The sequence below is a fragment of the Ursus americanus genome, chromosome 11 (assembly GCF_024610735.1).
Source record: "Ursus americanus isolate L20-20 chromosome 11, mUrsAme1.1.p, whole genome shotgun sequence".
NCBI lineage: Eukaryota > Metazoa > Chordata > Mammalia > Carnivora > Ursidae > Ursus > Ursus americanus.
In genome coordinates, this window is record NC_142137.1 from 30,426,325 (window position 1) to 30,450,538 (window position 24,214).

Consider the following 24,214-nt stretch of genomic DNA (forward strand, 5'->3'; position numbering starts at 1 on the left):
TCAGGTCCTTGCGTACTTTGAGAACCAAGTGTTTAAGGACAGCATTCCTCTCATCCTTTAGATGAGTAGCCTGCCACACAACCCTTCTTTACACAAGGTATACAGCTCCTTATGCAACAGTCCTCATTTCCACTGTTTTAGCCTCTATTCAGTCCTTGGTTTAGTGATTAGGGCCATTATACTTACATTTTAAAACATGATGTGACATAGTATATGGTAAGTGCCACTTAGTAACGGACAACTGAACAGCACTGGACTGGCATCACTCCTAGAGCACTCTTTTCTAGATCTGCTTCCAAATTCCCTACACAGGCATGGCATTTGCTTGTTTTTGGCCTTGGCTTTCTTCCATTGCCTCTACCTTCCTCCTATTACCTGCTAGGCATATCGAACCACTTGGGGGTGCTTCTAAACTGTTTCTTTCAGTGTCTATTTTTTACCAGACCCATTAACTGGAACTTATGTTTATAGCATCAATGATAATTTCAAAGCTATTTTACAAATAAAATATTTTGATCTTCACGATAAGGTGACATGGGATGAGGAAACAGGCATGAAGAGGTTCTCTGATGTGCCTGAGTCACTTGAAGCTAGTGTCAAAACAGAGTACCTCCCTCCTGACTCTGATTTTGGGCTCACTTCACCCCCATTACTACGTCACCATTTGTTGGTCTTTGGATTAGACCTGTGTTGGGAATTCCTTCTCATCAGTTGTGTGACTTTTAAATATATTGGTTAAATCCTGAATTTTAGCTTCCTTGTTGGTAAATGGGGGATAATAATACCTACTTCATAGGGTTACTTTGATGATTAAATGCAATGGTATAAGTAAAGTAAAAAACTTAGAATAAGGTAAGCGCTCAGAAATGTTCGTCTTTCCAATCCCCTCTTCTTCTCCTAAAGGTAGTCTTCTCCTACAGGTAGTTCCTCTAGCTCTACAGAGGGTCTCCGAAGTTACTCTGTAATCCAGTGGTGGGCCAGGAGACCTGAGTATATTAATGTAACACCGGGGTGACAACGGTTCATGGAACTACGGATTTATCAGTCATCTACGATACCCCAGCACAGTGCTAAGCACTACAGATGCAAAGAAGCAGCAGCAGCCAAGGAACTTTGGCCGTAACAAGAACCAGACTTGATTTCCTAGAAAATAAAGCTACTCCAAGAGGGGCTAGTCTGCCAAGTTTAACAGGGCTTTTTGCAAATTCTCCCAAATAATTTCAAATAGAATAAAATGCTTTAAAACCTTGTACATGTTAGAGCTTACTCTTGAATGACACATTCGGCCAAACCCCAAAGTGTTATGTTTGTAGGCAGTGGTACTGTGTCTAGACCATATTGTGACATGGGGTGAGGAAGGGAGAACGGAAGAGCCAATCTCAAAGGGACCCAGGAAAGAAAGGTATGCGAGGTGTTTCTGCTTTGTTTCCATGACTTAAGTCACCTAGATGATAAAATACCCTAGGGCAAAACTACCCATTTGGTATTCTCTCTATCCTTCTCCTTCAGTACCTGGGAAACAAATATTTCTTGAGTTGAATTTTAGCCTCTGCGTCAAACCAAATAAACAAACAAACAAAAAAGGTAATTATGATTCCATTGCATTTGGTTTGGCCCATAAGAAAAGTATTTATATTCAACTAAAATACTGCACGTTGAAAAGATTTTTCAAGGTCAAATCTAGTGAAATTTCAGCATAATTTGGTTTAAACTATACATTTCATTATTAGCAACAGTAACTCGGGTGTGAGGCAATGTGCAGTGTGCAACAACCCAGGGTTTAAGGTCAGACAAGTTGGCTCTCATTCTGCCTCTTGTGATTTTAGGCAATGACCTGACCTCTCAGGGCCACAGATTTCCTCTTTTTAGAATGGGAATAATGCGATCTATCTTACAGCATTACTGAAAAACTTAATTGAGATGGACTATTACATGCATACATTGTAATTAATAGGTAACAGTTTTTGAGCGTTCAATAAGTATTTACACTATCCTAAGCACTTTTTATTTAATTGATTTAAACTTTACCATAACTCGAGGGAATGGACGTATTAGCTATTCCCACTTTAGACATAAGGAAATTGAGGCACAGAAAGCTTTTTTTAAGAACCTTGCCTCGGTCAATTACCCGCCGGCTGAGCAGGAACTCAAACTCAAGACTCTGGAAGTCTAGCTGCAGATTTGCGTTCTTAACCATCTTGCTTTGTTGCCCTGCTCCGTCAGAGCAGCTTGTTACATGCCCACTTCTCCTCGCACTGGATTCTGGTACAAAAAATGCAACAGATCCCACCTTTCCAGAAATAGAGTTACACTGAGGACACAGGGCACATGCATAAGGAGAGACAAAGTCATACATAACACAAGCTGTCAAATGTCAGAGCTGGGTATGACCACAAGTTCTATGGTGGTTTGGAAGCAAGGACATCATTGGGTTGGAAAATCGGCACGATTTTGTAATGTAGGTGGAACTTGACTTAAGTCTTTGAGAAAAAGCAGAATTAAAACCAGGAAGGAGGATTTGGGAAAGTTATTTCAGATGCGTCGGGATAGCAAGGACAAAGGCTCTCTGTGTTTGGGAAATAAGGCTTGGTATCAGTGGGGAAGGTTTCTATATGGGAACATTCAGACTGGGGAACAGGAGGTACCTTGAAGTCATTTTTTAGAACATTTGAGAAGCCCAGAGAGGAGGGAGGACCTCCTGTGGGAGAGCCACTGGGGATGTCTGAGAGGCGGTGTGTCTGTGCGCCCAGGTGCCATGCCATGCCAAGGAGTGCTTTCCAAAGGCTGATAAGATGGCAGATGTATAATGCATGGGGTGGGAGTCCCAAAAGTTCGATAACCAATAGCATGTTAGGCCTCAGTACACATACCTACATTCACACACCTCTCAATGATCCAGCAATGATTATCTGGTTGGTGGATATTCCATGGCCTCTTCTCACCTACCTCCTGTCCTTTCCACTTGTTCCCTGCTTGTCAGCACCTGGGGGTGGAGACGGAGACAAAGTGATTTCCCAGTTAGACTTTTATTTTGTTTTAATCATTATTTTTTCGCTGCTCCTTAGTAGCTGTGGTTAAAAATCTGTTATGGGAAGAAGTATATTCTGGATGATCAGAATATTTCTTCCTTTTCTTTTTTCTTTCTTTCTTTTTCTTTCTTTCTTTCTTTCTTTCTTTCTTTCTTTCTTTCTTTCTTTCTTTCTCTTTCTTTCTTTTTCTTTTTTAAATGGTACTTTCAGTGCCTTTATTAAACAATTTGCTGACGAACAGCAGAGCTCACATTTGAGCCTAACCCTGGAATACATAATTGTTAATTCCCTTTGATTAGAGATGGACTTGTAAATTGGGGGGTACCCACATGCACTTTCAGATAATGTTCCTGCAGCAGAACCTTGTTTCTGATCTGGCTGTTGAAGTTTTTAGGTGGGTTCCTAAAAGGTTAAATGTACTCTCCTTAAAGATGCCCACATTGTGTATCTCCAGACTGCCTTTTATAGCCATATGATGATTATCTGTACAAATCATTTTTACCTTTGCTACTACTTGAATGTATTAAGCACTTGCTGCTTCTTCCTAAGTTGAATATAGAACACTAGGAGACCTGAGTAATTCTCCAGCTGCAGAGTACGTTTGCCTCTAAAACTAAAGTGCTGTATTAGAGAGATTGAAAAAGAAAGAAAGATGAGAAAATGAAACAGATTGCAATGAAACAGGTTTGCAATGCAAACTTTTTTTTTTAATTAATATGTCATTGTTATTTTCAGGCTATTATTAAGCTTGTATATGACATCTAAATAGATTGTAGGAGCCCAGTCCCAACACATCATTACTAATATATATTTGCAAATAGTAGACATAAAGATTATTCTAGTCCAAAATGGCCAGAATATTCATCTTTTACACAGACACATTTTTTTTAAGTTTTGCTCTTTTTTTTTTTTTAAGATTTATGTACTTATTTTAGAGAAAGAGCAAGAGAAGCAAGCACATGGGTGACTCAATCGGTTAAGTGTCTGCCTTTGGCTCAGGTCATGATCTCAGGGTCCTAGGATCGAGCCCCACATCGGGCTCCCTGCTCAGTGGGGAGCCTGCTTCTCCCTCTCCCTCTGCTGCTCCCTGTGCTTGTGCTCTCTCTGTCAAATAAATAAATAAAGTCTTAGAGAGAGACAGAGAGAGCAAGAGCACATGGCGGGGGGTAGAGAGAGAAGGAGAGGGAATCCCAAGAAAACTCCACACTGAGCTCAGAGCCCAAGGTGGGGTTCGATCCCAGGACTCTGAGATCATGACCTGAGCCGAGATCAAGAGTTGGACGCTTAACCAACTACGCCACCCAGGCGCTCCCCACCATACCTTTTTCAAGAAAAAGAAAAGACTTTAAAATTGTATACACTTGGCTAATAGCCAGCTATCAAATGTCTTGTATCTCTTCTCTGATTAATGCATTTTCATACATTATTTCCAGTTCTTCCACTTGAATCCTTGTCCATTCTCCACCTCACTATCCCAATGCTGCCCAAACAATTCCAGAGTAACCAGAGAACTAGTAGAAAAAAGTACATCTGATTATTTCAGGACATGGCACACATGAGTAGTGTCTACTTATTAGCCAGAAAACCGGATCCATTGCTTGTGAGAACTTCTCCCATGCTCATAGGCTGCTGACCTCCACATGAGACGAAGCAAAACAAAGCCTCAGCCACTTTGCTTCTCAATTTGTTTGAGAAGCTAGAATTATTTCTAAAGTTCCCAAATAAACAGAAATCATTATAATTATGAATAATTAAAATGCTAAACTCAAGAGGGCACTCAACATTCGTTACATTGCAGAACTCATCCCCTAAGGGTAGTACCTTCAATTAGTTCAGTTTTTACAACAGAAGAAAAATGTGACAATCAGTAATAGCAGGTATTTAGCGCAAGGAATAAAACAAGCTAACATGCCTTTAAATCACTCTATCTCAGCCAGCAGAGGCACTGTTCGCTTTGGATTTTTAATGTCTATACTAATTCCAGAATACGGAAAAGCAGTAGATGGCAGGATAGCAGGAACACATACTGCCTTCAAAGTGCGAAGGAGATGCACTTCAGCTTTATTCACTATTTGGGATAGATTAAAGTAAAAGGTTATCATATAACAATAAATAGTTTTAAAAGAGAATCTTTCAAAAGATATTTTATAAAATTTATCGATCTATTTACTCAACCTACATACAAATGTTTATTAAGCACTTAGCCATGCATCATGGTTTATGCTAAGTGATAGTTACATTGCAGTATAAAAACTAGCCAATGGTTATTTTTTAAACATATGCAAATTACCATATAGAAAGTTGAACATAGCAATATATTTTTATATTCTTACAAATATAAAGTTTGGAGTATATAGCTACTATATATAAAATGAAGCTATCCAAAGCATATTCCTCATTATTCTTGAAGTTGTAATAAGTTATTTTAATTTAAAAAATTAAATCACAAATTATTCAGATTTTTCTTCCTCAGAGCCTCCTCTATAAAAAGTATAATTTTTTTCTTACAAAATACACCCATTTTTTTGCAGTAATAAAACCTATTACAATTATTAGGGTTTTTCTTAGATGTTTATAGAAGTTAAATACATGTCATGTTGGATATGGTTTAGCAAAGAGTAACTACAGTTTTGTAACTAAGAGACTGTAGCAAAGCAGATTTTTTTTTGTTCTGAGTCAATTTCAAATGGACAACAATGACCCAAGAAAGGGTTATCTTTTACTAGCTGCCACTTTGGGGAGATACATTTTGTCTTCATTTAAGTAGAGGGAAGAATTCATTAGAAATGTGGTGCTAGTAGTTTCAGAATGATAAATCTCAAGTTACCAATTCCACTTTTAATGATTAGTTGCCTGAGTCTTGTTTTTAATTAAAATGGTTCTTTTAAATGCTTATATTTAATTTACACATAATTAGCTAAACCTCAACGTTACTGCTTCATCCACTTTGAAATTAATTAATTTATAAAATAGCTCAAAAAGTGCTGTAAAATTTTAATATTAAGATAAATCAGGATTCCTCTGCATCTTGTGTTGGTTTCTGTTGTAACTCACAATGAGCCATTGGTGGTAGGTATGACTGCAGGGTATCTAGAATAGCCAGTATGTAGTACAACTAAATATTGATATGTCACTGACGTTTCCTGTGTTACATATGATATGTACTTTAACTTCTTAGGTAGTAACAGTTTGTATCATCAAGGAAATGACTGTTTTAACTTTAAAGGGATCTAAATTTTATAACCTAATTTTGGCTTTAATACATTTAGGAGAAACCACTGTTTTTAGCAAATGAATCGTAAGTGTGTAATGATCGGTGTAAAAAAAAGCCTTCCAGTCAGTCTGATAGTGGAACCAGAACGTGTTTTCAAGGAAATGTTGTGACTTTAATTTCTATTTAAATACACAACATGGTTTATATACCTAGGAACCCAGAGAGAGCAGGTGGTAATGCAGGAACAGTTTTTCCTGGCTTACAGAATATGAGGACATTCTAACCACCCGCAATAACCCTTGAAATGGGTTTCCTGGTGCAATGAGGAACTACATCCATGAATATTCTACTCCTCGGTGTGCTGTGCTAAGCTGTGCAAATTTGTCTATTAATTATATTGCTACCATTTACTAGTTACTACGTATGTGTGGGCACTGATCTAGATGCTTCATGAGCTGGTATCATCAGGCCCATTTTATAGGTGAACAAAGCGAGGCCTAGGGAGTCTAAGGCACCTGCCAAGGGCCGCGTAATTAGTAGTGATGGAGGCAGGATGCAAAACCTCACGCTATGCTCTGCACTTCAGTGTCCCAGCTCACCAACTCAGAGCTCTACAGGAGGCATTTTCAGTTGTGAGATGCTTACAACCACCACCACAACCACAACAAGATACCACTCCCTTGCAATAATAATGTGAGTTAATTAAAAGATGAAGGCAACACATTTGGCTCAGCTATTAGGAATTAAAATCTATTGCTCCCAATATTAGTCTTCTCTCATATCAATATACACAGAATTTTCTCGTATTTTATTAAAACCTGGCCTGGGCCTCCTACTCCCCAATGAACGCTTCTAGCGGGGGAATCTGTTCTTGCCATTCTCTGATATTAGCTCAAACCTTTTGCATCCCCTCCCACCGTTGAGGAATTTTAATTCTGAACAGGCGTATAGCTTACACACAAAATGAAGTTACATAGAACGTTTCTTCTTTTCACACTAGTACAATTATGTGGCATTCCAGGGTGCCTTAAGCTATACGGTATCTCGATTACCTCAACTGCCATCTGTTTCTGTTTCTTTCAGCCCTTCTCCCTGGTACCCTAAACAATGAATGATACGCTCACTCAAGAGCTAGACTTAGTGCATTCTCTGCCGAGGATGGGGGTAACATATATAGCTATCCCTCCTATTTCGATAAGACGGTAAGAGGTTGTGATCAAAGCCAATTATCTATTGATTTTCAGTTTAACACTCCAACTATCCACCATTGTCTTAATTCTGGAAATCCTCAGAAGATCCAAAGCATTGGATCCATCACAAATTAATCATAATGGGGAAGTACTATTTGAGGAATGAGGAGGGGTAGACACATCTGCTTTGTCAATTTTGCTAAGGCCTTTAAATGCATCTGTTTTCCATTCTTTTCTGGCTACCATCTTTCCCTAGGTTAAAAGATTTTAAAATGACTGCGGAAAAAAACCTTGAAAACTGGTTTGAGATTTTAATTCTATAGTTCATCTGCCAAATAGTGAACTACGGTTAGCCTCAGCAAGTGTTCCTAATAGATAAGGGAGTTGTTGCTTCACATATAATTACATTGAATCCAGTGGTAGACATAGCCAACCATATCATCTTCATACTATCGAAAGTGCTAGTAAGTCTGAAAGCCATCCATTTTGAGGAGGGTCTAAGCTGCTTTTATTTTACTTCAAATAAGGGTTATCATGGAATAAAACTGATAATTCTTTGGAGGAACAATTTTTGGAATATAAAAAAAAAGTATGAAAGGGTAAATGAAACTGACGGTTGTGACTGGCAGTAAGTTCAGGCATTTTGTGTTCTTTTGTGTTTGCTTTGGAATGTTAAACAGGTCGGGTTCTTTGTAAAAGAAAACATTTTATTCAGAACATTCTCCCATGAAAGCCCTCTTTGACAAAGTGTCATTTTTTGATATATTACTACATGTCTGCCCACATTGTATATTCAAAAAAGGCAAGCAATGTTTTAACAACTTTTGACAAGCGTAGGGAATTAAACTTGCACAGAATCGACTCTAAGTGTAATGCTATAGCCTGTTACATTTTCTGTTTTGTTACTTCTTCCTGGCAGACCACAACATTTTTAATTATATCAATTTCTGGTTTAAAAAAAAGTGGAGAAATTAAAGGTGTGTAATTAGAATAGGAAACATTTAAGTCATCAATAAAATATGTTTAAAGCGTAAAATTAAAAAATGTGTTGAAAAAAAGAGCTGCAGAAACAGTAGTCAGTGAATTATAAATATGTAACAGGAGCTAGGTCAAAGAATTTTCTAGAAAACTAGCCAAGGAATCTCAAAAAATTTAGCTACCTCTTAGTTATACTTACAGGTTCCCTACCAGATCATAACTTTCAAAATCAAATCATCCTTTGTATTTTGGCAATGCAGGCTCTGCTCACTGATAACTTTGCTTGGATACCCAAGGGCACCTCAAGGCAACAAACTGCCTTCCTCCTGTGTCCCTCTGATTGTGACCCTGCGTGACTGCTCTCTGGCCTCCTCTGTCTCTCCTCCACCCTTGCTCATTCTCTCCCCCCTCCGCCCTTGCTCCTTTGTTCACCTAGAGCTTCTTCCGATTCCCTGAATAGGTCAGGTTCTTGATCCTCTGCCTACCTCATATCCCAATTGCCTCAGCTGATTTCTCCTCTTCTTTTTGATCTCAGCTTAGAGGTCACTTTCCTCTGGAAGATTTCTCTGACAATTCTCTCTCTGGGTGTCTTTTCTCTAGATCCAGTAGAACCCTGTTCTCTCCAATCTAAGTCCCTGTCATACAGTGATGTTACCGCCTCCTTGTTTTCCTGGGTGGTCAACAGACTGTAAGCTCCATGGAGTTAACAAGATAGACCATGTCTATCTTGTTAACTGTTGAATCTCTACTGCTTAGACAAGTACTTGGAACAGTCTAGATGCTCTCAAACACTTCGTTAAACAGTTTAATGAATCATTTGAGTGAAAAGTTCATATATAACCAATATATATTTTTCCCTTTTGGTGATAACACATTGTTATATATAACTACTTTAAAAATATATTAATTTATTTGAGTTGGCATGTGTTAATGTTAATGTTCCCATTTGATTATGTCATCTAGCTAGAAAAACAAGTTTCACATTTTGGTCCAAGGGCTTTCTTATACCACTTCTCTCTACACAGAAAGTACAAGGTGGGTAACAGGAGCCAGGGAAAACTGTTACACTCTGGAATGCCATGCTTGGATTTGAGTTTAAGATACAGACTTCTAATGGCAACCATAAGGGTAAACTGAAAGGGGACAAAAAGGATTTATGGAGAATAATGTACAACATCTGAAAGAACAGAAGGCCTTGCTTCATATCGCTGTGTCATTATGATGTGGTAACTTGCTTGGGGGGGGGGGCGGTATGCCGTGACTGGAAAAGGAGAATAGTTAAAATCAGGACCTATTAGTGAGTCAGGGGAATGGAGCTAGAGGAAGAGGGCATCTTATGAATATTGTTATTAGATAATCAAGAGCTGTAATAATCAATATTCTCTTGAAAGGACCTTAAATCTAATGAAGCAGCTGTGGATAACTAAATTATGATTATGACAAATTCAGGGAATTGGTTCAGGGTTCTTTGCATCCAAAATTCAAATAAGTAATCAAAGTGAAATTGCATTAGCTGACCTCCTCAAACCACCTCTGAAATACAGGAGGCATTTATTAAGAATACCACAACCAAATAACAGCACGACATAAGTGCCTCCATATTTCACAAAGGCCTTTGGCTAAGGGGGGGGATGCATGGAGCTGGGTGTGGGTGGGCGGGTATGAGGGGAAGTCCACAGAATGAAGAGAGGGAGCTCTTGCAAAGAGATAAGTGGAACTCTTCTTTTGAAAATTGCCACAGCAGTACTTCTCTTAAGTCAGGATTAAAAATACGACGAGCTTATGGAATGTTATCTTCCATAGCAAAAGTTATATAAAACCATTTTTCTTCCCATATATATTACTTAACACAGGTGCCGCTGGTTTTATAGATTAATGTTGGCACCGACGGGCCATTATGTATAAAAGAGAGTCTTTTTCTGTATTTTTTAGCCTTCAGCCTTCAGTATTTCTTTGTCTCTTTAGTAAATTCTTATTTCTTATTTTGCAATATATTATAATAGTTCACCAGGAACAAGCATGGAGCTCTCATCGGCTCCCTTTGGGGCTTCCTGGGACCATCATGTGGATGGTGGCAGCAAACAATTTCAAGGACAAGAACAATGATGAATAAATTAAAGCACAGTGCATATAGTCCCCAACAAAGAGTTACATTTGTTTTACTGAACTGTATTTTCATCTCAAGGACTTCCCCCCAACCTTCATCTCTTTCCAAAATGCTGCTTTATAGCAATTCTCATTTCAAAAGGGTGCTTCAAATTGATTCTGAGGAATTTAAGTTCTCCACACTCTTTTCTGGCAATATGCCTTTTATCAGATCAGCAAAAACAATGTGAAAACACCTGTCACAATAATTTCAAATGTCTATCATCTACCAAATTATCCATAAATGATCTAGGGTTGCAAGGTGGTCCTTGAATGAAGGGCTTTTTCAAGAGAGACGAACCGATGCTGCTGAAAATATAAATGGGTACATTGCAAGAAAAAGCCACTTGTAGCAGTTGTGGAAACTTAGAGATTTTATTTTTTATTTATTTATTTTTTTTTAAGATTTTTTTTTTTTTAATTTATTCGACAGAGATAGAGACAGCCAGCGAGAGAGGGAACACAAGCAGGGGGAGAGGGAGAGGAAGAAGCAGGCTCATAGCAGAGGAGCCTGATGTGGGGCTCGATCCCATAACGCCGGGATCACGCCCTGAGCTGAAGGCAGACGCTTAACCGCTGTGCCACCCAGGCGCCCCTTAGAGCTTTTATTTTTATCTATAATCAGAACCAAGAGAACATTTCTGAAAGAACTAATTTTGCTTTTCATTCACACAGAGCATTATATATACATGCATGCCTCCTCTCAGGTATAGACATCATTCAACTAAACTCCACAGGGTTGCGGCTGGAAATGGAGTCGGACTGGCAACAAAGCACTTCCTGAATGCCCACCCAGGGTAAATGATAAAACGTCTACACCTTACCCCCGCCTCCCACCAAAACAAAGAAAGGTATAATTGTTGAATGCGTACAGGCTTTTTTTTTTTTTTTAAAGCACAGAGAAAGGCTGGGTTATAAATCTATTTTTTATTTCTACATACCAGCTCTCTTCTGTGGTCTTAACTTGCATGCTAGTTACTGTCAAGAACTGGTACGCCCCAAGGTGATTCTGTTGCGTAGCCAGAATTGCGAATCCTGCTCTAAGCCTTCTGGTCGGCAATGTGATGACAACTCCTCTCCCATTTTCATTCCCCTCATCTGTGCGCATCTGCATTTCCCTCTGAACCAAGCAAGCCCTTCACCGGGGCTTGAGAGTTGTATTTTCCTATCCCACCCCACCCTCTGTATTCAGAACCTGTAATGCAAATTTACTGTAGTTTGAATGGAAGGTATTACACATCTTAACATGCAGATTTAAAGAAACAAGTGTGTATCAAAACACTGTTTACATTTCTTATCTAAAAAAATAACACTTGAAGTAGCTAGGTCTCTTGACATGCGGTTGCCTTTTTATAGGAAATACTATGGTATGAAGGGCAATGGAAAAACATCCTTTTACTCTTTTAGATTCAGCGTGTTTCAGACTTAGACCTACGGGAACATAACGATGGTGTATTGTAACCACTCTAATATTCCTAAAGGTTTGACATGTTTAAACAGTGTGTAAAATATCAGGTGGGGCTCAAATGAATCTAGCCATCCTGCTGCTGTTCTGTAAAATGGTAGTGTGGCTAAGGACAGCAATATCCAACCCTCAAAAGCCAATAAAGAACACTCTTCAATGTGCCTTATTTCTAACGATGGTGACACATTATAGTACTCTTTGTCAGCACTTTATTGGTTTCACAAGAATAAAAACAAATACTGAGGTCTTTACTGTGAAATCCATTTCTAGAATTTATCTTACTAACACAGGACTTCATCCTATGAGAGGTGTTCTAGTTATAAAAGAGGAATTTCTCTTAGTAAGAGTTTATTTGCTATTTGAAAGGCTATCTTTATTTGGCGCTATTAATTTATAAGTGTACATTAAAAGCAATAAACTCTAAAATCATACCTTTCCATGACCCATGTGATACACCAAACAAACGTGATTTTACTGAAATAACATTATTTTTCTGTTGTGGGCAAAACTGGCACACGTATGCATTTACATGGGAAGAAGAAAAGAAATACCAAACTTTTTTAAACATGAAAAGAATTTTGGACCAAGTCCAATTTGTTTTCAGCACTGTTTCTACTGGTTTTTTATTGACCACAATTGTGTATTCATTGAAGTTCTGCAAAAACACTTACTCTTACTTTTCTCTTTCTTTTATTTAGGCATAAAATGATGGGCAGCTTATCTCCGTGCTCCCCTTAGCTGTTTTGATTTTGGACTGCATATACATGAACTCAGGTTGCCTCAGAATAATACAGGAAAATAAGGCACATTTCCAAAGCAACAAAAGAACCACCTGTTGTACTGTGGAGAAGTGTCTTGGAGAACGGGATTATAGATATGAGAAATGGTTTATTAATCATAACCAAATCCATTTTCCAATCAGCCCTGCATACGGATGACAAAGAATGAAAAACACAACAAATACCATGGTAAATGGCCACCAAACAAAACAAAATCCACTCTGCAGTTATTTATGCAGCCAAGGTCCCCACATTTTAGCTTGCCTCCTAAATCAAGAGGGGAAGATGAGTATAAAAGGGAGATCAACATACACCCCAAGACTAGGAGGTGCCCCAAACTGTCTTCCACAGACTTCCAAAATTTTAAGAAAGGGAGCTGATAACACGAAGCAGCCCCTTTCAGAAAGTATCATTGTGAAGCTTTAATTCCCCAAATTGTTCAAAAACCTGTCCTCCTCCTTGCCAGGCTGAAATTTTTTCAGAAACAAGATTCAGGAAAGCAAATGAAACACGATGGGACAATGGATAGATCAAGATGTACTTCTTTCTAGGTCAAGAATGCTGTCTTTACATAAAACCTGTCTTTCTAGAGGGGAGAGATGAAGGAGGAGAAAAGCTTTTAGAGAATAAGGGTGACGATAGCTTTTTACAAGATGCCATGTCAATAAGGGTCCTTCGTGCATTTTTGAAAAAGAAATGAGCAATATTTATCATACCTGTGACAAGCCATTTGGCAGCATACATTTCCTTTGTCTATTTTAATATACACTTAGCCAGTCCCAGGCAATGTGTGAGTTGCCCAGAACAAGACCTTTTTGTATGTGGGACATGGCTGGGGACTCAGGAGCCCGCCAAGTTCAGGTTCTTGCCATTAGACTCATTAGCTCTCTAGAGTGTAAGCTCCATGAGGGCAGATTTTTTGTTTTTGTTTTTTGATTTTTTTTCCCCTATTTTGCTCACTGCTCTATCTCTGGCACCTGTAATCTTGCCTGGCAGATAGTACGTATGCAGTAAATATTTGGAGTATGAACAAATGAACGCAGACCAGTTTAGACCCCAAATTCTCTGGCTTTGGCTACTATACATAGTTAACAATTCATAAAGATGTTAGCCTGTACTAGACATTGTGCTAAATACTAATCATTTAATTCTCACAATGGCTATGTGATACAAGCATTATTATCTCCATTGCAGGATGGGAAGTGAGGTACTAGAATTAGAATGAGGTAGTTAAGTAACTTGCTTAAAGTCTTGCAACTTGTGGAAGGTAGAGAAAAAAAGTTAACCTAGTTAAGTCCAAAGCCAAAGCTCTTATTCACTGTGCCAAATCCTGGCTCAACGCTCCTTAGGTGTGACTCCGCCCCATGCACAGTCTCAGTCTTGTCTTTATTCTGATCCCCGCTCTTACCTACCTCTGCTCTAACTCTGGTCTTGGGATCCTGCACTGGGCCTGATGCAGGCTTTGCTTCAACATTCCAACCTCCCCAGTACACTACTATGCTGTTGTCTTAGCTCAGGCCGCCATAACAAAATTCCATATACTGAGTGGCTTCAACAATTTGTTGTCTCACAGTCTGGGTGCTTAAAGTCTGAGATCATGGTGCCAGCAGTCAGGTTCTGGTGAGACCTCTCTTCCTGGCTTGCAGACAGCTATGGCTACCTTCTTACTGTGTGCTCACATGGTCTTTCCTGGGTGCACGAATGTGGAGCGAGAGAGATCGTCCTCTCTTTCTCTTCTTGTAAAGCCACCAATCCTACTGGATTAGGACCCTAATCCTTATGACGTCATTCCACCTTAATTACCTCCTAAAAGTTCTATCTGCAAGTATCATCGCACCGGGGGCTAGGGTTTCAAATTATGAATTTGTGAGGGATAGAATCCAGTCCATAGCAAGTGTCCTGAGCTAAACTATCTGGGACAGTAACGACCAAAGGCACTTCATTTCCCTGCTTTGAATCACATGATTCACTGTCATACTTGCAGGAATAACTGTCACCTTTTCTGTTCTTGCTATGTTTGCCTCAGTAATCTAGAGATTAAATATGCATATTTCAGTCAAATATGTATTGGATTTGAAGAACTGTTCAAATTCAAGTCATGCAGTCTTCCAACAATAATCCTTTGGGGGTTCCTTGATGTTTCCAGAGTCTTCCAGAGCATTACAGAGGAAAACACAGACATGGGATCGTACACCCAAGTGCTAACCCTCCTTCTAGCTGACTGACAGAGAGAACATGGTAAAATTCACAAAAATATATATTTGAAAATTATTGTTTGTCTAAATCTACCAAATCATAGATATTTCCTTCTTCCCAAAGGGAAATTTCATAAATATCATGTGGCCTAACATCGTTTCTAATGGTTATGATATCGATGTGCTATTTTCCTTCTTATCACTGAGAATCTGTTCTTAGTGGACAATGATCACAGGGTCAATACAACCCTAAATACAACCCCAAGTGTTCCTTGGAATATCCTGAGTATTTCTTGGAATTTTCCAATTGGATCTTCGAATCAGAAATCATATTCTAATGTAATTATTACAAAGCTTCCTTATTATAGGGGGAAAAATGAAGCCTTCAACAGTCTCTCTTTGGTAACAGTAGCCTTGTTCTCTGAACTTGTAGTAAGCTTCTCCTGGGGTGGCAGTGAATCCAGTAGAAGAGTACACGGTATCAGGACCCCAGCAAGCTTTCAAAATGCTGTTGTAGATCTGACTACAGTAGACATGACTACCACGTGAGTCCTTGCACAGCAGTGTGAACATTTTAAAAAAGAGCTTTCTTGTTTTGGTAAAACAAGCATTCTTTTTTCAGGGAGTTCAGGGGTCTGATTGTGTGTGTGTGTGTGTGAGTGATATGCTGTCTTAAATTACAAGGTTCCTCTTGGAGAGAAGATACTTCTTCATATGTTTCATTAGCATATACCTCTTTATATAATGTTTCATTAGCATAAGATATAATAGTATGTTTTCTACATATGATTAAAACTACTAAAATATAAGTATCCACAGTAAATGCCAAGCCATTATTTAAAACAGGATGAGAATGTGTGCAAGTCATATATATATTGCAGTATTTATAGGCATTCCTTGGAAGTATGGTTAACAAGTTATCACCATTAGATTTTCACATAATTACTGATGAATATAAAATTTAAATTATTTATTTTATAAAGAAGAGACTGATCATCCCTAAGCTGCTATCAGGTACTAAATTTAGACAATAATGCAAAATTCAAATAGAAAAAGTAATTATTTTTTGCAATGTTTTCTTTCATCACTGAACAAAGAAAATGAAGTTTCCTATTGTTGGGCAACACTATGATAATTAGTTTAATTTGTTCAATTTAATTTCAGCTTCTCTAACAGGCCAAGCTATATATTTTTCTATAATTGTAGAGAAGAGTTCTAGATACGAAACTTGGAGATCTGAGTTCTTGCTTTAGCTCTGGCACTGTGTAGTTCTGAGACCTGGGGCAGACTGCTAAACCTTCTGGAGCCTGTTTTCCTGGCTGCAAAAGGAGGGGCTAAGATAAGAAGAGACGAGCTCTGACGTCCTAACAGGGTCTCCTGGTCTGTGGCTCCAGGTGGTTATTCTTGTTACTAGGGCCAATAAAGTTAACCTCCCTGAACAGAGAAAATAGTGAAGGTTATTCCAGGTGAATATTATCCTTCCCATGGTCACAGTGGCTAAGCTTGCCATTATTAAACAGAATGTTCCAGGTGGCATCTCGCAGTTAGTGACTCTAGCCCAACAGATGCCACATTGGATGGTTCCTTACTCTTCTCTGAAGTTCATTACTCATAATGATCTTTCACCAACTACTGGGGTTGGCACAGACCTCATAAGAATGGGCACTTTCCCATCCTTTCAGGGTTCATACAAAATTAAGCAAGAAATTTAGGTCATAGCCCAACTGGTATAGTTACACATCTATGTAATTGTATCCTATCCCTCTTTAGGGTGTAATTCCAACACAACTAAGAGTAGGTTGTTGTTGTTGTTGTTTTTAATTTGGTCTTTATTTTTTCAAGGTGACAAATGAACATATCTTAAAGAGACAGCTGTATGGGGCTTGTCAGGGAACATAGCCACGCTCTGGCCACTCCAGTGCCACTTTCACCTCCTCTAAAACAACTACTTTCAATTCTTCCAGCTGAATACTTTGGAATTTTTTGACTAGATTTTGTAAATACCATGCTTATATTACTTTCTTTTGAATTTTTAGCTTTAACCATTTAATAACAAGTTCCCTCTTGGAAGAGAAGTCTTTGGTTCTCCTTCACACTCCCCCACCACACTGACCACATGAACTCTTCCTATACAAACACTGTCTGTGAGCACACTCTCCCAAAACAGGCCAACCGTGATTGTTTTGAGTTTTATCATGAATTGTTATTATGGATTATTATGGATTCTCAGCTAAGTCATGGAGTATACTATTTTCGTGCCCCCCTTTACACAAATCCTGACCCTGACCAAGTTAGTAATTATCTTGTTTAGTTTGTTTTCAATAGTTTATGACTCTTTTAATCTTAACTTTTTCTAATTGTGCAAATCTCTCCGGAAGTTTAAGTATATTAGGTATTCTGTCAATTTTCCTCTTCTGGAGAAATCTTCTGAAGCCTTCTGCCTGGCTTCATTCTAAACAAGTTGCTGCACAGATGTATCCTGGAAGTTCCAAACTTCTCTTTTGGGTTATTACCTGTATTTCCTGATTCTGTAGATCCTTTATATCCTACTTCGCTTCTCTCTTTGGTGAAGTACACCCTCCAAAGGCTTTTTACAAAAAAGTACACGCAGGGTAGAGTTTCCTGAATCTTGTACACATTTAAAAGTCTGGGGCACCTGGGGGGCTCAGCTGGTTGAGCATCTACCTTTGACTCAGGTCATAATCTCAGGGTCCTGGGATCGAGCCCTGCATCGCACTCCCTGCTCAGTGGAGAGCCTGCTTGTCCCTCTCCCTCTGCCCTTCCCCCAGCTCATGCTCGCGCTCTCTCTCTCACAAATAAATTAATTAATTAATCTTTAAAAAAATAAATAAAAATAAAATACAAGTAAGAATGATTCTCCTTCTAATTTTTGAAGGCACTTAGTGTCTTCCGGCTACCCGGTATGGCTGTTGAGAGGTCTGATACTATTTGGATACTTTATCCAATCTATGAAATCTGTATGTTTGTTTTGGAATTTCTTAGGATTTTTCTTTGCCCCCAGTGTTATAAAATGTCCCAATGAATGTGGTTTATTTTTATTCACTGTGCTGGGCACTCCATAGGCCCTCTCAGTGGGGAAACTCGTGTTAATTCTGAGAATTTTCCTTTGATGATTTTTCCCCTTCATTTAAATTTTTTTTCTCATACTGAGGAGTTCTTATTATTCAGAAGTAGAATCCTTAGACTAATTTTTTAAAATCTTCTCTCATATTGACCGTCTCTTTAATCTTTTTGCTATATTTGCTGGTAAAATGCCTCAGTGTTACCTTCCAATCCCTTATTTTAATTTTTCTTGTCTGCTATTATAATTTTAACTTCCAGGCATGTTTTTTTGGTTGTTCTCTGAAAATATCAGTTCTAAAAGCACACTCTTTTCATTAAAATGACGCAAAAATCTTGTCTTATCTCTTCATATAGTCTCTGTTTCCTACAAGGTATTACTGTCTGTTTTTTGTCTGTACCTCAAATTAGATACCTTCCATAAAACATGTGTTGATCCATTGTTGTCTACTCTCAATTATGACTGAAGGACTTGTGAGCATACAGAAATTGGTCACTTATGCTCATTACTCTAGGGTGACGTGTCTAGGCTTGGATTTCCTTAAGGAATCCCTGATTTTTGTTTCCTTTGGTCTTTTATTACTGGACTGACCAAATTCCCCCAAAGACTCTTCAAATAGCTTTCCTGGAGAAATCTGATTGCCAGGGTTCTCTGAGTCCAGTGACCAAGGCTGTGCATCTCAACATTCCACGTGCGAACTCTCACTTAAATCCATTATTTTTAGTGTGGTACTGCTGTTCTCTCTTCCCCTTGAGGTTCCCAAGTCCACTGACTCTCCGTTTTGCCTAATTGTGGAATAAAACTTCACGGTTCCAACTGTATGGATGAATGAGGGGATCCGGAGGGTATCCAGTGTTGTTCTTCAATCATCTTCCTGGGATGAAGCTCATGTTCACTTTCCAATTCCAGAGAAATACACAGAGGCCACTTCCTGAGCCTTGGGAGTGGCTTAGGTGGGAACTGCATTGCTTCTGGCTTTTGCCCATGGCTGGTTTTAGGATTCAGCATTTTTGGTCTTGCTAAATCAGTTTCTATGTCTACATCTACTTTCCAGCTTAAATGATTTGTTGTTATTGTCTCATATCCCATGCTTTTGTCCTTATACATGTGTGCCTTTAAAATAATTCTTTTTCACTTGTCTCATTAGGGTTTGGAAGGTAGTTAATACACCATAACTACTGTGGTCACCATGGCATCCTCATCAGAAAGTACAGTGCTTGGCACTGAGAAAGTCCCTTATAAATATCTGCCGAGTAAGTGAAGGAATCATCACCATGTGTAATTCTCTTCATCCTCCTCATATAAAGAAGGCCCTATCAATTGAACAAATTCTCTGTATTTGTTCCATGCAGATGTCTCCAAATATTGTGAGATATTAAATATTCGTTGCTATTCTAACATAAAACCATGTATGGAGCTCTTTGGTCTCCTAGAACATTGATAGCTGCGGTGAAGATCATTTTGGGGGGAGCTGATGCACCGTCTAGACCAGAACTGAATACCAGTTTCCAACAATGGCAAAGAACTCTGGGGCTGATATTGCCATCTGTCCTGGTTTCCACTTAACATGTATATTAGTTGTTTGAATAGATTCTTGGATGGTGAAGGTCACTTTATTGCTGCCCTTTGAGTATGGGGTCATCATGAATAACCTCCAACTGCAGCTGTGGCCAAAGAGAAAATGACTTCAACTGTTGACAAATGCTCTTGGTCCAGACCTAATGGTGGTCTAATCACATTACACATAGAAAATATGAGACAAAGGAAAACATGGACTTACAAAAGGATCCCACTGCATACATCCTGCCCTGTTTTCTTACTCTGAAAAGAAGTTCTTCAAAGTGTATATTTCACATACTTGGGTGTTCTGTCTTTGGCTTCCCCTCCACGTATGTTATTTTCAGTTACAAAACAATCATTATGATAAGTGAAAATATCCTTAAAATTGATCATTATTGTCCTTCAATCCTGCCTTGCTGGTTATTAACACACATACTAGACATATGACAATAGGTTGCTTGTTCTGTTAGAGTGATCCTTAAACAGGCAGCCTCAAACTCCATTTATTCACGCTGAAATAAATGTCACATTAGGGACAGAGAAAGACAATGTGAGAATAAAATTCAATGAGAATCAGTCTTGAGTAACTGCTAGGCTGTGAAAATAAAACAAGGGATGCTGGCTCACAGCAGAGCCTTTATCTCCATTTTCATGCCAGGGCTAGGAGGGGCATGGGGAATCCTCAGTATGCAGCCCTGCCCTATCCAACACCCACTCACTCCAGGACCTGTGGCGTTAGAAGCTGGGCCTTCACAGTTACTCTGGGATGTGTGTGGAGGGAACTATTTTTGGAGGAAAAGCTTGGCCCTGCCCACTGTGAGCCCCTGGGCCACCTCCCTTCTAGACTCCAGTGCCCATCTTTGAGGCATGCTTTCTGAATAGACCCCTTCATTTCTGTGAGCAAAACGTAACTCTATTTCCATTTGATTATCATAAAAGCACATGTATCTTTGCAACAGGCACTTAAATTTAAGTTCCTTCCAAAGGTCGAACACCTGAATTCTGTTGGCAAATTCTTCCCTAAAGCCAAAGGTGGCATATAATTTTCAATATCCTCTAGAAACAGTTATCTGTTCTTCAAGAGAGAAAATGTTTTTCTGGTACTAAATTCAAAACTGAAGTTTGTCACATAGTCCTTGTGTAAGAAATAACACAGCGAATATGAAATAACACAAGGCTATTATTTTGGATAAGGATTTTAAACTTAGAGAAAAGTTTTTCACCATTAGTAAGTGTAGGGCACAGTATTATAACAATTTCTGAAGGAAATTTGTTGAGATCTAATGTAGTCACATAGATTTCTCCATGGTTTGATGACAGTGACTGCAAATACTCCGCAGGTACTTTTCACGTGTCAGACACTGTTCTAAGCATTACATACATGAACAGACACACACACATACATACATGCTCCTAGTTTCCGCAAGAGCTACACACCTCTTATCATCCCATTCTACAGGTGAGGGAACTATCTCACAGACAGGTGAACATCTCGCCCAACATCACACTGCGAAGTGGCAAGAACACAAGGCTAAAACCTGTCTATCTAAGATACATTCTACTTTTTTGGGCCTATGCTTTTTTTAAAAAAAAAGTGTATCACTTCTTTTAGCTAGGATATTATTTGGGGAGAAGAAGTTGAATAGTGATAAATTCAAAATTAAACTCCAAGGCCAGAGCCTACAAACTTGGAATTTTAAAGTGTCAATGAAAAGAACAATACCCAGGGGCAAGGGTGACATTCCATTTCTGAAAATTTAGGAGACTGCCTCTAGTCTCAGAGGGAGGGCCATAGAGGATTTAGCAAAAAACCTCAGAGTTCTATAATTTGGGGAAAATTGGGCCTAGGGTTATAGCTCTTACCCTAGGGTTACAAAATAAAGAGAAATAAATCACTCTGATGTCCATAAAATATACATGCTATCACAGTTTCTCTTTAACAAGTTATAGCATGAAGGGAGCCTGGGTGGCTCAGCTGGTTAAGCATCTGACTCTGGATTTTGGCTCAGGTCATGATCTCACGGGTTGTGGGACGTAGCCCCATGTGGGGCTCCACGCTGAGCATGGAGTCTGCTTGTCCCTCTTCTCTGCTCCTCCCCTGCTCTCTCGCTCTCTTTCTCTCAAATAAATATATAAATAAATAAAATCTTTTTAAAAAACTTATATCATGAGCTTCTATGCCACAGAATATGTGATTATTTTTTGCCCATATCCATCGTTTCCAAAGAAGGTTATTACATGCTAAGTTGTTTTTTCTTCCCTTTTTAAAAAATTTAACCTGATAGAAAATGGATGTATCTGCTTTTTCCTTTCGTTTCTTTTTTTCTTCCAGTGTCTATCTGCTAGTATCACAGCAGTATTAATGGAACCAGGACTAAGTGGCTAATGCCCTACTTGCCCATTCATGAAACATAGTGAATCCTATTAATCACTGATGGGTGGGACAGTGGAGACCAAAGCTACCCACTTCCTGATGTAATCAGCTTTGTTGGAGGAGCAGACATATAAGCAAATGATGCCTGTTTAGTATGGCACAGGCTAAAAGAGAAATACAGATATATGGGGGGGGGGAGGGAGAGTCCATGTGCGTGTGCATGTATGAGTCCTAGAAGCTTCGATAAGGAGGGAAATGACTCTCTTTGGAAAAGTCAGGTTAGTCCTCAGAGATGAGGTGATATCTGAATCATATTTCAAAGGATAAATAGCAAGTCACAAGATGGTCCTGGTGAGCAAAGGTGCTATTGATAAAGGGAAAACCTCATGGAACCCAAGAGGCTGGTGTGTTGGGCGACAGCAGTGGCTGGGGAATAAGCATGGGTATGAGGTAGTGTCACATGGAGCTAAGAAGCCAGACTCTGGCATCATTCTGCTGGACGTGAACCCTGCAGCTGACCTGGGGCAAGTTCCTTATTAACTCCTCTGTGCCATGATTTCCTTAACTAGATAACAGGGGAAATAACAATACCTAAACTATAGGGTTTTGGGGGGTTAAATGGGTAGTATTATAAAGCACTTAGTAAATGCTGGCACATAATAAACACTCATAAATGTTAACTATTATTATTATTATTACTACCCCAAAGAGACAACAAATTCTTAAGTAACTGGTATCACTATTAGGGTGAAATTTCCTTCATATGTGTCTTCACATAAGCAATAAGCGATATTAGATTATGCTTATAGATTCCCTTGGACAGGTCCTGTCTTCTCTAAATTAGGAAGTTAGTCCTGGAAGGCTGCTTCCCAACTCAGGAATTCTGAGTGGTGCCTGAATGGGTAGGTCACAGCTCACCTAGGCATTCAGATCTCCTGAATTATGAAGTCAAATGATGAATGGGAACAGAAAAAGTAAGTGCAAGAAACTCAAACTGTCCCCAGATACCTTATGTATATATTTTAGAAAGAGAAATGTATTTGTTGAGACATATAAGGTTTCTGATTTTGGGGAAATGAATCACATTGAGAAGAACAAGTTCTCATTTAAGCCAGATAACTCAGAAAACAACCCTCTAATTTTAATTGAATTTGATTTAGACATCTTACATTGACTTACATTGACTAAATCTGGGCATCTGAATGGGAGAAAGACTTGACAAAATTCGTTTTCTAAAAGCCAGCTCCTTCTACCTGAATCCTATCAAATGATCAAGATCACTTGAATAGACATCGATGAGAGACACAAGAAAGGTTAGCAGGACACACAACATTTACATTTATATTCCATATTTCACCACTTTCCATGTGAAAGTTTTAAGTCATTGTAAGTTTACAAAGCCACAAAGGAATGGCTGTTTATTTTTTATTTTTATTTTTTTTAAAGATTTCATTTATTTATTCGACAGAGAGAGAGACAGCCAGCGAGAGAGGGAACACAAGCAGGGGGAGTGGGAGAGGAAGAAGCAGGCTCCCAGAGGAGAAGCCTGATGTGGGGCTCGATCCCGGAACTCTGGGATCAGGCCCTGAGTCGAAGGCAGATGCTTAACGACTGTGCCACCCAGGAGCCCCAGGAATGGCTGTTTAGATGACATTAACAGGTTTAAACGGACCTATTCCCCCAGAGCCAAAATTTAGCAGAGCAGAGCTCCATAGTTAGGAGATATTTTCTAGTTTCCTAGATCAGGCCAATTTGTTTTTAGGATCTCCTATGTTTAGCTTGTGAGTTGGGGTTAAGGTGGGGTGAACAAAGGAGTATAAATATCTTTCCTCCATCTGTCCTTCCACTGAGTGGGGCTTTTGTGACAGAATAAGACATTACATCCTTTAAGTAACTTCTTTTAGTGTATTCTTACTTTTTACTCTAAAAGGGCAAAAAGAAAACTTACTGCTCAAATTGCAATTAAAGCCAAAGAATTAGGGAGTGGTCCTTTTGAAAATCTCCCTTCCTGTCCTAGAACTCAAATACTAGCATCTTTCCTACCACCTTTTAGCCAGGCTGAGACACCACAAAAGGACCCCAAATTCCATGGACCAGATTATCAGTCTATAAAGTGGCAATCACCAGGTGCAGATTTTAGTATGTATGATGACAATACACTACTATATGAGTATTTTTCGAAGTTGCCTGTTTGTTTAATGGT

General features: G+C 38.9%; 1 protein-coding gene across 3 annotated transcripts in view; it reads right to left on the reverse strand.

The window, feature by feature from the left end:
• HS3ST5 (heparan sulfate-glucosamine 3-sulfotransferase 5) overlaps positions 1 to 24,214 on the reverse strand; it is a 148,435-nt gene that overhangs the window by 95,315 nt on the left and 28,906 nt on the right. The window contains exon 2 of one of the 3 annotated variants that reach the window (XM_087865406.1): positions 2,947 to 2,983. The gene's annotated coding sequence lies outside the window, so the exon portion shown is untranslated. Of the gene's footprint in view, positions 1 to 2,870; positions 2,984 to 24,214 lie in introns of all 3 variants that reach the window. The other 2 variants (XM_045798508.2, XM_045798507.2) reach the window with 2 other exon arrangements.